Consider the following 18,839-nt stretch of genomic DNA (forward strand, 5'->3'; position numbering starts at 1 on the left):
TAAATTTAGATTCTTTTAGCACAAGAGGGCAAAACAGGTGACTGTAAACATAGTTGTGTGTTGGTGAGAGTGACTCCACACCGATCTATGAAAATGGAAGCTGACATCTCGTATACACGAGGGGATTAGCGGAAGGCATGAGTTACGAGCTACTTCTGTTTAGATTTCCTCTGAACATGGACACATTTAGGAATTTGGTCCATAAACTTTAACGATTATTCAATTAATTTTTCTATTCGAGTGTGCGCCCGGCACGAGCTCCATTAAACCTTTTGTCTGTAACGTTGTCACCAGCCAGCCGCCAGCAAATGCACCCTGCGAGTCTCTGCAGATAGCGCATAGCTATTTTTGTGACAATGGTTGTCAAGGGAAAAGAAATGTCACGTCACAACTGCAGCTTTCCGAAGTGCATTGAAATGCAGCCTCATCATTAACAGACTTTTACAGACTTATGGGATCCTACAGAAGGAAGACTGAAGATTTTCCTACCTCTGCATATGAAGAAGTTGTCTTTCCAGAGTTTTATAGCCAATAAAATATGACTGAGCACAAGATGCCCAGTGCCAGCACTGGTACCAATACACACGAGACCTACGCATCAGGCGTGAAGGCAGGGCGTAACACGCAGCTTAGCAACAGGTTGTCCACCTGCAGTCACAGACCTGGACAACAGCACCACAAGGAAGCCCTCGGACAACTCTGGGAAAAGATGGAGCAAGAATGATTGACATAATTTGTTTTTAAAATGTGAATAAACACAGTTTTCAAGAAGCTGCAGGCAGAGCAATACAGTATTAAATCAGCCTACAAAAAATGTTTCACTTGCCTCTCTACCAAATCTTAAAACTGGTAAGAAGAAAGCAAAAGCAGCTCTGCGATGTGATCCTGGCAGAAGACATAAGATACGCAAGGCTGGTCTAGGCTGAAGCTCAGACGAGCCATTTCAACCAAAACGCCCGGTGCAGCAGCGAGCTTTGTGGTGGTGATGGTCACGGCGCTCGTGTGGAGCCCATGGGTTCAGATTTGGTAAGAATCTGAGAAGCTATCCACACAAACGGCTTTAGACATACATGTTTACCAGCCCACACATCAAAATTTCCCACGTAATTACCAGGACAGGTTGGTCTCACGCTCAGCCTTGGGGCTGAGCAGCGAACCGGGCTTTCTCCCTCCTCTGACGCCAGAGGTGCCGCCGTTCTGCGGCGTTCTGCTTACATGTATCTCTGCTATTCTCACACAGATGTGTTAATACCAAAATGTTAACAGAATCATAATTAAAAAAAGAAGCAGTTAAAATACCTTTGGCCAATGAAATAGTAAATCAGGTCGTTCAAACACAGGGGAGAACCCCTTTTAAATGAGAGTGTTCCTCTACCAAACAAAAAGCACTGAAGAGAGGACGTATCAGACAAATGCAAGATGTACTAAGATTCACAATAAATTTTTCTCCATATTAATAAAAATTCTGTCCACACAGAATTTTGGTAGTGTTTTACATTAACTTACAGCACTTGGCAAGCTCAAAAATAGGTGCATATAAACTATAATCTCCTTTCTAGAATATGTTTCTGTTAGGATACTGTGGTTTCCAAAGCAGATGCTGTGTAGCCAAACAGAATAGATTTTATTCAGCACTTTTATTCAGGAATGCATGCTGCAAATAGTTTAATATAAATGTCAGCTAGGGAGAGGATTTCACCTTAGCAATATTCAAAGGTTAGGACAATATGTCAATGGAGATACTTTGTTAATGCCAGTACAATGGCTATATAAACACCCGCAACAGAGAATCATGAAAAACAACTTTAATAAATTGAAAACTCAGTTAGAAGGTGTTATTAAAATGCATTAAATTTCTCTGTGAGTTATTCAGCAAAGAGAGGGAACCTGTTGTTGGAGTGGAAAGACCACTAAGTTGTTGAAAATGGCTATTTTGAAATCACAGCCAAAACCCAGGCTCCATGCAAAGTCTCCACTATAGTGAATTTCTATCTTGATCATTAATTTTCGTGCCTGAAAGTAGTCTTGCATATTTTATTCTCATTTAGAATACCTGAGAACAATAAATGCCAAAAAAAGGTACGGATGCTTTGCAAGTTCACCCAAAGTGATTAATACCTCTTAACTTCAATGCAACAATAGGACATGTCTGACCTACACCACTGAAAGAAATGATGAACAGACATGTAAATCTTTCTTAATTACCTCTCTTTGTAACATGGAAAAAAATGGGTGGTAACTTGAAGAAGAAGTAATCAGTCAGTCAAATCACAGAGTAGTGGAAAGGTCAGATTGTTACAGCCTAAACATCGTGAATTACAAGAAATATAAAGCATTAAAATTCCAAATGGCTTCTTTTTGACAGAGGTTTTAATGAGAGCGGAAAAAGAGAAAGCAATCTGTCCTCACGACAAAAATTGTAATGAGAATATTCTCCTGCTCTTTAAAATCTTTTCAATGAGGGAAAATATGCTTCTGTACCAGGACCATGAAGGATTTGATTCATGTTTGTACATTATACATTTCAAGAAATTCGCATGATGAATTGATTTGCCTGTCATTTCTCCATTACAAAAACAACTGTGCTGAATCACCTGGCATGGCTTCCAGCTGCCCTCTGCCATGACTCCTGTTTCCCACTTGGTTTGTAAAACACACACCCAAATTCTCTAGTGGACAAGAGGTAATTAGGAAAAAAGCATGAGCGACTACAAATAAAAGCTAAGCAAGCCTATCTAAATTACGAGATTTTAAATCCACCATTAAAAGCATGCCCATTAGAGAAACCATCAGAAGAACAAGATTTTATTTTTTCTCTGTAACACTCCAAAAACCAGATCGCCCTTGGACAAAGATCCCTGGAGCTGAGAGTCCCATCCCTTCCCGCACAGGCGCCGCAGAGCCGTGGACGGGCTGGGCTGTGCTGGGAGAGCGGCTCCGTCCCGCTCCGGCAGTCGCCAAACGGGTGCTCAGCTGCCACTTACCAACCCCGCAAGCACCAAAGTGACTTCTGCAGCCTCCTTGCCCAGCTTTCAATAAGCTCCACTAAGGATTTCCCGAGTCCCAGATGACATTTCTGTACTTAACGACCCTTGTTAGAAACATGTCTAATGATTTTAATTCCACGTGAAAAGAAACATTTTAAAAATGTTTCCTTACTAATGTATTTCAAATATACCCAGGAGAAAAGTGGCTCCTGAGTGTGAAAGTGTCTTGTTCTGTTCTCGGCTCCTCTACTGTGCATTTCATCAAGGATGTAAAAGTAAGTTTGGTTTTCCATAAGAACTAGAAAATAGACTTTTTTGTGATTTTTTTTTTTTTTTTAATATATCACTAACCGTTATCAGGTTTTGGTAAGTGGCAGACAAATAACACGCATTACTTCAGGGTGATTACATCTGAGGATATCTTTAAAGGAACCTCATACTGATACCATCATTACCACTACAAATGGGTATAACAAGTCCTCCTTTCTATGTTTAAAAAATAATCACAGTATCATGGTGTTTTACCATTGCAGTTCCTCTTTCTCTTGCTTTCTTTCTACATCGAGCCCCATAGGAAGCAATCATTTCTATGCAAATGCCGCGTAATAGAAATATAACTTCTCCATAACCTGCCTTTCCTTGGGGAAACCAATCTGCTGTGTGTGTTTGGATATGTACAAAATAAAACCACTGTGGCTTCCAAGCAAAGCACTAAGCTGCAAAATTTTATTATATTAATGGCCTTCTGCATCATTTACATATTCATGTATCGCTTCTGACTTGTGCACACTTCATTATTTTTGGAGGAGTAATAATAATCTCATTTACACAGTACCTGACATTGGCCAGTTTCAATAATCTGAGGTAACTGGTACAAATACCACACAGACCTTATCAGCCATGCCACCCCCTATAGTATTATTTCATAAACCACACAGAAAAAACATTTAAAAGACGATGATAGCTAGGAGGGAGACTGTTGGTAGGAACAGTTAATTGCAAAGTGCTTCATATTCCCTGATCTCAATGGGGAATGTCAAGGCTATAGCACTCAGTGACCATTTTGGGCTAAAACATGAGAAAATGGCCTGTTCACAGCGACGTATGCAAGAGGCCACTTTGCATATGGACTGCTTGTCCCCTCCTGCTCAGGAGAGAAAAAATGGCAGATATGGATAATAACGGACAGGAATTATTAGCAGACAGCACTTCTGTCGTCTCCACCAATCTGCAAAGCAATCTCTTGAGCAGATACAGTCTAGCTTTCAAAATGAGAGATCCAATTCATTTTCATACCAAACAGATACAGACAAGACCATTTGTGCTCATGATTACTGTGGATATCTTAAGCAAACTAACATGTTTCCATCCTTACCTCCAGTGGCAGAGTTCAGCCTCCTGAACACCCAGCTCCTTATCTCAGTGGTTAGGGACCCACCTCTGACCACCAGCATCTCTCATGCACCCCAGTTCTCCATCTGACAAAAAAAAAAGATAGTTGCGCTTTCCTGCTTAACATGGTTGTTTGGAGAGAAAGTGCAGGGGAAGGTATGAAACCTTGCAGACCAGTAGATATAGGCGCTATATAAGATTAAATACAGCTACAAAACAAACACTAGCCACAGAGACTATGGCAGATTCTGAGCATCAAAATGTTCTAAATGTAAAAGGAAGACACGGTGAATTATTAACTCAGAATTAGAGAAAATCCTCCGCCTTTTAAGAAAATGCATACAATTGAAAAAAAAAAACCTCTCTAAAATATAATATTTCTTTCAAACAAGAACTGCTCAAAGGTAGTTGCATAGAAATTCCTATTTTCTATAGTTTCAATGTGAAAATGAATAACTGCACAAAAGTTAGTAAGTTAAAAAATAGCTCATAAAAAAAGTCATAAAGATCTAAAAAAAAATTCATATTAAATTTAGCAGATTTTTTTTCTTTCTTTTCACCAAAGCCCTTGGTTGTACTTCAGCTGAACTTGTTCATCTCTCTAATCTTATCCATTGGGAGGTAAATGAAACCAAATGCAATTTTTCTGGTTGATGAAGCATTTTAGCCTCTCTCAACAGGCTCATCTTTCCATTAATAACACAGTCCTACCTCTAACAAAAGATTATATTTTCAAAAGAGAAAACAAAGAAGAGAAAAATCAATGCATAGGTGACATTATTTGAGGAAGTAAATAGAAAAAAACCTTTCCGCTAATCAAATAGAAATAAAGCAAAGCAACGTGAGAGTCAGCAGCTTGGAGCCAAATCTCCATCCCTCTGCGGTTTCTGGTGTCTGCAGGTGTCTCTAGGTTTTTACTCTTTCTGTCTTCACTGTTTTGTTTTGGGTTTAGTTTTTTTTTCATTTTGATGTATTTCCGTGGCTAAAGAAGACTTATGGCAGGCTTATGTACTAAATCAGCATATTCTTCCGTCAACCTGGATATGCCATTTTTCCTGCTGCTGGTGAACCAAAGGCCCATTTTAGGAAGAGCTGTGATCACTGCTGGGTGCTGCAGTTGGATGCAGTCCCTTATTCAAACTGGGAAGAATTGAGCCCTCATCCATTTGTGGTTGAAATGTCTGGAAGTGTACTTTTATAACCTTGTGGGAATTTAAAAACATTAGCCTAATTAAAATTGTTGTTGTATTTGTTTTGTCAGGCTCTCCCTTTTATCTGCATGATAATGATTTTGCCTCATCAGTTCAAGAAGTGTCTGTGGGTGGAAACAGTGAGTGATAGATTCATATAATGAGGCTCTAAATGACTACAAAAGACTTTACATCGCTGTGAATCATCCATCTACAGTGCTGCATTATTCAGAAATTAATGCAACCCTATAAATGAATAATGATTTAAATGTACTTTTAAAAATTGTTAATGCTCCAGCATTTTTTCCTTCTCTACATAATCAGAAAATTGATTATGACTATGACTAGACCTATGTTCTTAATTTAACTTATGTAATGGTAATGTAGAAAAAGTCTTGTGACAACAATGAAAATGGAAAGATTTCCAGGAGACTAGAAATGGGTTTATAACCTTCAGAATCCCTGAGCCAAATTCAGTCAACTTCAGAGGGAATTAACACCAAAAAAGCCTCCTGAAAGGCTGCAGGGTCTAGAGACACCTGAATTATTGCTGAAGTTGATGGAAAAGATCCAAAATAGATTAGAATATATGTCAAATAACAAAGAATAATATGACCGTGGAAAACATTTTGCTTATTATTTGTTTTTTTCATATTACTCTTTTTTTTAAAAAACAAGTGATTAAGAGAATCATAAAGCAAGGAGCTGTATGAGCAGTACAGATAACACAAACTAATTTCCCAAGCATTTGTCTGAGGATGATCTCCCGTGCAGATTATCTGATGAAGGCAACCACAGCCTTCATCACAGTGGGATCTATCAAAGAATTTCACTCCTCTATCTGGATTTTTATTTTTAGAAAAATACTGATAGCTCTCTCTCTTTGAGACAACATTGATAAAAGGATTCAAAACTGTTGAAGGCAGGGAATTAACATATAGACAAATAGAGACAAAAAATTGTAGAGAAGGGTCATATAAGTCTTCAGAAACCAGGATAAAATCAGGTACAATGTCACAACATTGGTTTCAGCACTTCTGAGAAGCGTTGCCCCTCCAGCCATGTCATGTACTCAACACATGCTAGGGTACTGCAACTCAGATTATGCTCCCAATTCTAGCCCTGTAAAGCTTATTCTATTAAAATCACTAGTAGTATTCTGGTCTTTTTAGGAGGATGGAGGATGTGGTCAAGATCTGGGTGTATGCATTTTACTGAATACTATGTGAACAACATATAAACCGTTTCTTTAGGCACATGTTTTAAACTAGATATTACATAAATTATTAAATGCTTTTCTGTTCAAGTCATAATAGCAATTTTTCAGAAACAGACCAAAGATGAGAAATTGTTCTGTTTGCACTAACACAAGTGAGATGTAGTAACTTGCTTCACCAAAAGACTATTGAACAAGGTTTCTTTCTTGTGCAATAGTAAAAGTATAAAGGACATGTATTCAGTGTTTCATTTAAACTAGATACTTAAAAGAATCTTCAGCCATAGAAGATGGTTTCAATAAAGTTATCTTCCACTAGGGTTGTTTTATATTCTGCAAGTCCCTATTAAATTATCGTAAATTATTGATGCTATAAAGGACATGAACTCTACTAAGGCTACAGTCACAGATGTCCCCCTTATTAAAACCTTGTAAAAATCACTACCACTCGAGCAGCAGAATTGAGTTTGTATCAAAGACGCAGTGAAATATTGCCACCCACCTATCAAACCGCTGCTCCTTCCAATTACTTGGAGTTTGATAAACTTACCAATATGTACTTTCGTTATTACCTAATTCTGCTGATAAACTGTGATCTCAACATTTTTGTCCACAAATGATTTACTATGCTGAAAACAATATTGCCTGTCTTAATTCATCTTAGCCAGTGAGGCTTTATTAAAGGACTGGTTGAACATTGGGACCATGGTGTCATCGGATTCCTTGGTATGGGACCACCCTGTCTGCAATGAAAATAATTTCAGGGGTAACCCAAAAAGTTCTGCCTTATGCTCACCCATAATAGCTACTCTTCCAATTATGGAGAGAGATGGTCCTGCTCTATATCATATTTAAAACCACAAGTGAGATTTTGACAATATTCAGACATATTGATAATGACCAAAACTGTTTCCTTTTATGTTAGCTGCCAAGCAATACTTCTATTTCTGCAATTTGATTATTTGTAGTGAATCAAACAAAATTTCTCAAGCTTCATGTCCAGGATTATACATTTTTCATAAATGGTGAAGAAGAGAGGCTAAAGTTTTCAATTTTTTAATAGATTTAAAGAGAGATAGATCTTTGAATCTGTTAAGATTTTTTTCCCCTTACAGAAAGAAAAATTTTGATCTCAATGATAAATATTAGCCAGCTATTGAAAAACAAGTCTCTCATCTTAATATTGGATAGGATCTTCAGTGTCTCCTCTCACAGCTGACTAAACAGTTAAGCAAAAAACACCAAAATCAGGGTGGCTACAATTTTCTAATTGATTCGATTTAATTGGGTTTTTTTGCTTCCTCCCCCCCATGTTACTTTGTCTATTTTTTAATCGTCAGCAGTAGCTTCTGACTTTATTACTCTCTTGAGTGAACTTATTAATTAAGAAAAGAGCAAACTTCTGCTATGATCCTTTTGGTATTTGGTATCAAGGAATTGAGTCAAAAAAATCCTAAACTACCTCACATCTCACAAGTGCATGTGGTTTCTCTGTTTTAAATAAACTCAATACATGGATTAATCTAGTGGCTTTGGAGCTCACCGGTCAACTTCAACTAAATCTGACAGCTGAATAAGATCCAGTAACTATTTTCCTACAAATTTTGTATTGTAGGTAGCTCAGAGGAAAAAAAGAGCACCTATACTTGTCCTCTATTCATGAGCAATGTGACCTCAAATCTTACTCTTACATTTAAGCACAACCATTTTCCAAAGTTCTGTAGAAGAACACGTTTTGTAAAAATAAAAGTGTGGGTTTCTATCCCAAATCCTTGATCGGACTTCCAACAATTTTCTTTGTTTTAGTCATAAGCATTTTGTTCCTAATACTGTTATCCTTTTCATAGTTTTCAGGATTGCTCTGTGAGACATCTCTCAATTGTTTCTTGTTATTCTTACAGTCCTGTAAATTATATTGAAGGCCATACTTTTTACTTTACTTATTTGGTCTTATTTATTCATATCATTGCATCATGGTTTATCAAGCTCATGACTATGTCTGTGTGCTTTTTCCCAACAAAATATAGCAGCAAAAGATGCAAAGAAAAAATGAAATTGTTCCCACTTTGTAAAACTAGGGGGTTAGGTAAAAGAGAAACCAGGTTTTGAACAATTCTGTCCTAATAACTGTTGATCCTACTGGGGAATTTCTGCAGCAACCAGCATGTCACTGCCAAAATATTCAGCAGAAAGGGATTATAGGTATATGCACAGATAACATAATCTTCATATAAATCAGTTAAATAGTCAATCAACCAAGAGACACAAATCCATAGGAATCCTGGCTTCATTAGCTTCATTGCTCACAGAACTACTTGGATTTTTTTTTAATGGTGCTTTAATCCTGTTAGATTTCAGAGGCAAAGCAGATACGAGATTGAGCTAGAATCTATTCCTTCTTATGCATCATTACACAACTCCAGAGTGAATTAATTACATCTGATCAACCCGCTGAAGGCAATGAGGCCATGCAAGGTGCAAGTTAGGGGCTGAAAAACATTTATTACTGATCACAGGGCACCAGAAAGAAAACTCTTTGACTTTCAGATCCAAATGTGAGATAAAGATCTAAGCTTGATTTAGTAGGGTTGGTTTTAGTGAAATAACTCTTTTAATCTATAAAGTGGTTGCATTTGAATTGGAAAAATGGAATACAGAATGCTATGACATTATTTTCATTTTTACAGAACCATTTTTGAGCATGATACTACAATTTCACTTTGATGCTTCAGGCTTCACCACCGACCTCAATTCCTGTAGGACTGTATTCAGCATACAAAAGAGTATATTGGGCAGGATCTCAGGTGCCCCCAACCCATGTGGATGATGATCCAAGAAGCTACTTATGAATAGCAGAGGTCACAGTGCTAATTACAGCCTCTTCAGCTATGTGCAGGCTGTCACCAAATCCCCGCCAGGCACTTGGTGGCTCTCAGTCTCAGTAGCAAAACCTCACAGATAACCAGTACAAGTCCTGTGAACTGCAAAAGGCATATTTCTGCAAGGAAAGAACACACCATGGATGGGGTATTGTCAGGAGTGTTAACCATTTAGATGATAGCATAGTTTTAGAGAGCTTCTCCCTTCCTTGTTAACTGGACAAGTTTGTATCTTTTTTCCAGATTGATTTAAGACCAAGATGTCACTCTGCAGCGCTGAGACAGCTCTTACTCGCAGTAGGAGCTGGACCATACAGGAATAATGGTAGATCACTCACTTGGTTCATCCAGAAACTGAACCTGTAGGAACAGCCCTGGGCTCAAAGCTGGATTTATTCAGCTAGCCACAAAATATGAGCCCTGTGGGACAACTCGGGTGCCAGCACAAGTGGAATGCCACACAGATCCATAAGGCTATCTGCATCCATCTCTCTCTCAAAGAAAAGCTACTCTCTCCTTTTCTGAACCATAATCCCTCAGGACTTGTCTTCTTCATCCCCTAGATCTACATCCTACTGCCTCCACCTCTGAACACAAAGCCTCCTTGGCAAGCCAAGACTTTTCCTGCTCAACAGAGCAAACCTGAAATCTTTTCATCCCTCTGGAGGCCAAGACTGCTCTAGCCCCTGCATGGCTCTCTGGGGTGGCCCTTCTGGATGAGTTTACTTCTCAGTCTGCTGCAAACAGGTTACAGGAGAAGCTGGGGCTTTCTACAAATACTACATCACCTTGCTGTTTCTGCCATCAGGATCTGAAATAAAACTCCACACCCAGCTGAATGGTGTGACCTGTCCTTCTCCTGCCTGCTGCATATCAGCATCTGCAACCCCACAGCGACTTCACAGATACAGAGCGTAACTGCTTTCATAAGCTTGTTAAACACATCAGTTAAAATGTTGAGACCTTTATAATATCACAATCACCAGAAGACAAATCTGAAACCTCTCTCCTTGGGTAATTAAAATTCAGCTTCCTTGCAGTCTCTGTTTATTTGTGACCCATTGGTTATTATGCCAGCAGCAGCATCTTAAATGATTTTCTCCCAAATCTTAACCCCTTGAGGTATTTGCAGATAAAAGTTTTATCCTTTTTCACCTTTCCTTTTGGTAGGCTAAGCAAAGCATAAATTAGGTTCTCTGTTGTCCCTATCACCCTAACGGTCTTTCTCCATACACGTTCCTATTTGAATTCACATTTTTTAGCATAAATACACTGTATTTAAATAAAATTTAACTAACGGCCTAAACTATATTTTGCATTAATACTATAACTGCGTACCTGCACAAAGCCTACATTTTGCAGCCCTAAAACAGTGACATCTCTATTTTCTAATACCTTAGATCTAGCAATCTAATTCTCTTTTCTGTCAAGACTAGAAAGTGGATAAGAAAAATTATGATAAAGCAATTTTGTTGGAGTTTACTGACCTCTATTACATGGAGATATTTCAGTGTCATTGATGCTGGCAGAGTTCACACAGCAATTTGTCTGACCAGCTCCCCAGCAGCTGTCCTTACGCACAGATGAGCCAACTTCAGCCGCACGCTGCTCAAGGGCTGCCCACTCTTCCACAAGGAATTCCGAAACTTTGAGTTTGGTCATTTCTCAAATACAGCTACGCTTCAATATTCTGTGCAAAACAGAATAGCCTGTCTTTCGAGAGTTACTGTGTTAATGTAAGTCTATGACCCAGTGAGTGATGGGGTACAGGCTGCTGACAAATGTATATATCAGACCTCCCATTTATATCATCTCAATTTATACAGAAAACATATCCAATCTTTGGATAGTTCTTCTTGTATATTTTTCCAAACCTCTTTTAAAATACTGAAATTGACAACATTTTTCTCAGTAATTTGAAAATGTCTATGAAAAAAGTTCACTTTTTTTCAAAAAGATGTGTTACAGATTAACAAATCCTTTCCCTTTTTTTCACCTCATCTTCTATATTCTGTCATAAATGAAAAGAAATTTAACAAGCAGATTTAGTTAAACATATTTAGCACAGGTATCTAAAGTAGATTTTAATAGCCTTGTATTCCTAAAATAATTCTTCCGAAAATCATGTAGCTAAAAGAAGTACATTGGAGTGTGGTGCAGTTTTCTTTGGCGTGACTCTTCAGGAAGGTATGACTACAGATCATCTTTGTTATGATGGATTATGAAGACCTTTTGAATTTTGCTCAAGAGGTACTTCACATCATGTCACCTGGCACCGGCTGTGTACAACACTCCCCAGAAGTCAGGCCTCCTGAATCCTCATGTTCACTTGCAATTGTAATAATTTTGGGAAGCTATATTATATTTATACACCTCGTCCGTTCTGGTGGGCAGGATTAGGGGGGTTGATAGACTAGATGACCTTTAAAGGTCCCTTCCAACCCAAACTATTCTATGATTCTATGAAAATTACCACACTGTTCAATGCCTTAACATACATAGAGTCAGCCATTTTTTTGGTGCTCCAAAATCCTGTGCATCCCCACCATGGCCATTCCCAGTTTACCACTCTGAATTTTAGAGGAGGGAAATCTGTACAACTGAGGTAAGAGCACCGAGAAAGACACCCGAAGCCGTGACTTATTTCACATACGTGAGTAGTCTCACTGTGGAGTCAGGATAGGCGGAATAGAAAGAGCTTTCCCTGTCTCACAGAACGTCAGAGGTTGGTACGGAGAGATACTGGAAAGAATAAATGGCAGTTTCTTTATAAATGTTGGAGTCACAGATAAGAAAACTGTCCTTCAAATCCTCACTCGCCAATAAGAGTGACAGGACATACACATTATTGCTAACTGCAATTCCAATTATTCAAAGACTTTTTCACCTCTTCAAATGTCAAGCACTATGAAGAATCCCACTGAAGTCAATAGTCCTCTTCTCATTTATAAAATTAAACATAATGCGAGCCTATAACTAACATAACTCAACCATCAAACAGATTAACTTCTCCAGATCCTCAGCATGTCCCAAAGTTTATGTCAGGAATTTTTAATCTACAGAATAATCATTCTAGTACTCAATACTGACATAAAATACTGGAAAGAAGTTATTTTTGTGACACCAGTTACAACTGTATGTGTTTTAAACTTGAACTCTTAATACAAATACAATTATAAATCAACAAGCGCATGTCTCCAGAGGTTTCACCTATTACTATGTAATTGTTAAATAATGGCACACTCACGCAATTCAAAACTTCATAAACACTAGAATTGTATAAAATTAAAAATTGGAACTTCTTAACTAGAACTACATAAAACTAAGACTAACTACAACTGGTTAGGAAAAAAAAAAAGATCTGATTAAAAATAAGTTACCTATCATTACAGAATGGAACTAGAAATTATTTCTTGAATAAAAAAGAACTGTAACTAATTCATTTTTGCAGAATAGTAAATATCAAACATTATGGCTTGTAGTAGAAACAGTTTACAGCCTTTGACTAAATCCATCATGCTTTGCATTCACATTAAGCTTGTTGAGTGTCCTGGGTGCCAAGTCGTAGGGATAAAGTCATTCAGCAGCTAGCCAATGTGCACTGTAAAATAAATGTGGCGATGTCTACACCAGATTAAAAACCTGCAGTGGCAGGCAGTGAAGAAGGGCATGATAAAAGGATGCACATACCAAGTTATTTGATTTTTCAACAGGAATATCATCAAGGAGATGGAAGTGACACAGCACGGCCACTGCTGCGTGAGTCTGCCCACGGGTGATGTTAACAGCAAGGCAAGGACGGTAGCAGGGACTGCATGGCTACCTGCTGTGTTGGACAAGCTCAGCAAGCAGGAGGAATTAAGTTTAAATAGTCAAGATGTAGGCACCTGATCACATAGAAGATTCAAAAGCTACAGACAAAAAATACTTGCCAGATTTTACAGGACAGGCCAGTTAAGTGCCTGGAGGAATCTCCATTCTGTCAGTTTGCTAAAAGCAAGTAAATGTTAAGAATCTGAAAAAAAAATGTATCTGCGTTAGATCTTCTCAAATATTGCAATTGTAAAGGAGTACAGTTTCTGTTAGCTCCCTTTCACTGTAAACTCTGACTCCTCGTGTTCATTTAACTCCTGTTTATATTTACTATTATTGGATCCTGATTTTCCTGTGAAGTTGCTTGCTTCCATTTCTAGATCCGAACTTAAAAAAAAGAATAGAAGCAAAGATACAACTGTTACTGGATTTTGTTAAACTGATCTTGAATGTGTGTTGGCATGGTGCAAGGTTCATTGACTATTCAGACTTTTTCCTGAAAGAGAGAAAATTGGATTTTTTTTCCCTTAGGCTAGGAGTTTTATTTATGGATGCTGGTGAAAAAAAAAATTTAACTGATGCTCAGTGGTTATTGTGTATGTGCTCACAGGCCCTCCTCTTACCAAAAAAAAAGCAGTATTAATTAGTTAATCTTGTATAAATGACCTAGCTGTACCATTGTTGTCTAAATAGGTGTTAATGACAAGGCATTTCAGTATTTTCTTGGGAAATCGATAGTTTCAAAGTAGAAATTGCGATTTTCTGCCAAAATTAATGAATCTGCTGCTCTAGAGGTCAGGATGTCATTTGTAGTGTACTGTGCAGACTGTGCAAGAAACAATTTCTCAGTGCACTTATTCACATTGAATTGTAGCATTGGTCCAGCGTGAATATTAGTCGATGTATGAGCAAGAGGTTAGGAAGTATAGACTGAATATAAGGCAACAAACGCCTGAAGTCAAGAAGATAGCTGAACTAAAAAAAGACATCATTTAAGTGTTTGTTGTAACAAGAATAATGAAACAAAGTACGTCAAGTCCCCAGAGTGGTATTTTTTCTGTGGCTAGCTCCCTAGGAAAGGTAAGAGTTATGAAACAGCTCATTTCCCCAGCTCATTTCAAATGTTGTCCTCTATCTCAAGTTGAAACAACTCCAATAAACCCTCCAGGCCTCTTCTGCTCCCAGATCTCATTTCCACGGCCTTGGCCAGCACAATAATTCTGTTGTTCTAACATGTGAGAAACCGTCAGTCGTGTTATTTACTGGGATGTGGTGCCCATGCTGGAGGCTGAGGAAACCATCTTCTGCTCCAGACTGCAACTCCGTGTTCTTTAGTTACAATCTGGAATTACCCATGTCATAAATCCCACTGGTTTCATCCTGGAGTTACCAGTTGTACGATGAAAGAGAACCCAAAATCTAGACTGCATTGTACAAGTGCATCATGATTTTGTAGCGGAGGTCTGCATATTATTCTTTATGAATTATTGTTAAGAGAAAAGGCACGTACCTCACTGCTGTGATTTCCAGAGTCAGCGGCTACTTCAACTTGGATTTTAAATATATTCCTCCATTTTAAAGTATTCTTCAAACTTTCTGTAAATAAAAAAGTTTCCCTTGTCCCTAGGCATATTTTCCCAAGGTTTCACAACTCTAATTATTATGAGCAATATCTTCATGGTCTCCTGCTACATCACTCAAAAATATAACGAAAAAAGATCTATTTTGAAAGTTTCTTTGAACTTCATAAGTCGATGATTTCTTATATAACTGCAATAAAAACCTCTGGGAAAGAACCTATTATGAGTACTGTGTCAGCAATTTTAACTTATTACAGATGGCTTGCTCCCCTTTCCACATAACTATTTAATGAATTTAAACTAAGGATTGTATAATTTCATAGCCGACAGCAGCCATGAGCTTTTACTGGGAGGTTTTTAAGCTGAGATTACGGACCAATTTAGGAAAGGAATTTAATGAAGAAGGTAATTCTTAAATGCAACTGAGCAGTGTTTGACTTCAGCCATTTCAGCAGGAACTCAGCACCACATCTTCCAGAAGCTGCGTCAGGGATCCTACAGCACCTTTCAGCGCTATGGGAGCGCGTGGGAGATGTGTTGAAGATGTTGGCTGGTGACACCCCGGCACGCAGACAGCTGCTATGAGCAGAACTGGGACAGCACCAGCAGCAGTGAGCAGCGGTGCAGAGCTGCTATGTAACACAGCCGTCCTGGGAGTCAAATATCTAAATGCTCCATATTTCCGTATTTTCAGGTGGCTGGTAGGAGTTTCAGCTGTTAATGGTGAACCTCCAGGAGAAGCTGTTAAAAGGCAGCAGATTGTCTCATTCAAGCATACCGGCTATTAGATCTCAACAACTGGATGTTTCCTTATTTTGTTGATGCTAACTTCTTATCCATTTTCCAGTCAATTGTCCTTACATTTTAAAACAGTTTTTGTAGGAAGTATTCTCTGTCCTCCCTTCTCTTATGAAGCAATCATTACTGCTCCTTGTTAGAACAGCAGTTATCCGGTGTGCCCATTCCCTGGTCAAAGTTTAATTGTACTTAGAACTGTAAATAGGATAAAAATAAAACAAAGCAGCTCTCAATTTCCCTCTCTCCCTCCTCCTTCCCATAAAAAAATCCCAAACTGTTTCCCACAGAAATCTTATTTCTAGGATAATAAAAAAAGCTGATGAAAGAAACACAAAGTGTGGATAGAATAAGAGTGCAAAAATACTGTATCAACATCACTCTTTACTCACATTACAATACCGTCACAAGCTTTAGTATCAGTAAGAGGAGAATGAGGTCTTTTTACAATGTGAATTGCAACCCTCTGCCTTTCAAAACAATTTTGATAACCAACAATAGCACAAAAGACAAAGTTTTGAAGGTTTGATGTAACTTTTTAGATTCTCCTTTCTCAGCATGACTTTTGTATGATACTGTTTCTGTACAAAAGTTTTGTACCAATTGTTGAAGATTTAATATTTAGTGTAAAACATAAATGTACTGTCACTAAAATACAGGAAATCTTGCATGCTTAGGGTGACCTTATGCTTTTATGAATGTCATTTCTGTTTTTTACAGTTTTGATATTTGTGGACTTGAAGGATCAAACCCGAAGTTCCAGTCAGGAAGATTTTAGTTCATACCCTACACTGACATTACTTACACCGAAACAATGATCCTTTTGCTTTTGCAAAGTCATTAAAACCAAATTCACCCACCACCCACTGACACATCTTCTTCCCATCACAGCCACATATGTAACGTCACTGTTGGCACATATGACACATACAGCATCACTGTTGGCACTTACCATCTCAAATAATACCAGAAAACAATTTAAAGGTGTGTTCTCTGACTTACAGGAATGAGAGACAATGGATTTAATTCAGTGTGATGTTTTTCATTTGACTAGTATGGAGGAAAATAATCTGAGTACTGAGGAACTGGTCTGGCTCTGCAGAGCGGTGGGAGACTATGCAAAACGCCTGTGTACTCCAGGTTTCCAGAAATTCCCTGTGATCAGGGAGGGATTTTAGAGAAGACAGAGGAACAAGTCATGCCAGATTCAAACACCAATGAATATAAGTCAGAAAAGAGATTAAAGCAGAGTACTCAATACACAGCAGTTGCTTAGTGGTCTGCAGAAGACCTGCTTCTCCGTGCAACACAGCTACTTTCCTAGGCATAATGGTTTTCTTGAATATGTTGTACCCACAGTATCAAGAGGAAAAAATTATCTGTGTAAGGCATAGGTAGCCAAATGCCATCTGTTAGCCAGCCTGAAAGTGAGCATTCACGACAAACTCTTTCATGATTACAGTTTGCCTTCTGGAGGAGGTACCATTGCGGGTACATCTGTGCTACAGAAATTGTTGAGAGTTTTGCCATCCCCCACTGGCAAATTCTATTTGTTCTAAATATTACAGATGCCCTTGTTAATGTTTTAATTACATCGTTTAATTTTCTTTTGCATTTTATTGGGAAATCACAGTACATTCTAAAAAAAAGAAACAAAAATACTGTGTTTTTCCAGAAAATAATTAAAACTCAATGTCAAAGGGAAGAATTGCTTGATATCTACTTTCCTTGTGAAGTTGGTTTCATCAGCTTAGGTTTATGCAAGGTGTATCTAAAAGTTACAGGTCTGCAGAATTTGGCCACCACCCACAAAAATATCCTGACTATGGTGAATCATAACGTGGCAAAGAAATAAAGTTACTTTTTACTGTCTGGTATCTTCCAAATGCCCCTATACACCATTAATTATGCACTACTAACCATGTGAACACATACTTGACATCATCTTAATTCTAGTACTTATTTCAACTAATGTCCTTTTGCAACCTAAGTGCTAGAACCTTGCCTTCAAGCGAAGTGAGGTTAAGTTATTAATACATAATTCAAGAAAGAAACCTACGATACCCATAAAAGTAATTTTTCATTTCTAGGCTAAGCTATGCAATAGCATCAGAACAAAATGGCCAAATTCTAACATTTTTGCAAACATAACTAAAAGCAAACAAATAAATCCATAAACATGAACATTTTAATTACTTACATTCTAAACACTGTGATAACAACTAGATAAAAAGCACAGGAGAGATTTCTTCAGCATCAGTATTATTAGCTGCAAATATTGCTGCAGTAAGTCAACAAGCAAAGTTTTTATTGTTAAATATGTAATTAAAAAAGAAAACAGCACATTCACCTAGGAAAACCTGAACTGATTTGAAACAAAAAAATCTTATTTTGAATCAGTATTCCAGAATCCAAGCGGAAGTCCATACCACTAACAACTCAAGAATTTGGTTTTTCAATTTTTTATTACTCCATAGTCCTCCCACAGTGGAAAAATAGATTCATTTGACCTAAAAGAGTACATGCTTATTTACATAACAGTAGCCCTGAAAAAAAGCACCTTAGGACTATCAGGTGTAGGATGAAACAGAAAATTAAACTAACATAGAAATTTTTGGCAGTTTTTCAGCATTTTTGTGACTAAGATTCTGACCTATTTTCCAATATTTTTCTGAAGCTGGTGTAACTCTGTCTAGTAATCCCTAAGCTAGAACTGAAAGAAACATTTAAAATGAACAATTTAAACTGTTTAAAATGAACAATTCCTTTTGGAAGAACTGATTCTCCAATACCAGGTAAGTCTCTATGACACTTCTCACAGTTAACTTGCACATCATTGTAACTTCATCCAGTTTCTATATTGACAGCAACATTTAGTGGTAAACTCATTACTAGGAAGATACTCTCAGGTCTGTCTTTTTCTGTCTTTATGGTATCTTTTACACCCTTGGTTAGTGAGTACCTCAGAACTTTAAAACCAACAAATC

The sequence above is a fragment of the Calonectris borealis genome, chromosome 9, assembly GCF_964195595.1.
Source record: "Calonectris borealis chromosome 9, bCalBor7.hap1.2, whole genome shotgun sequence".
Taxonomy (NCBI): domain Eukaryota; kingdom Metazoa; phylum Chordata; class Aves; order Procellariiformes; family Procellariidae; genus Calonectris; species Calonectris borealis.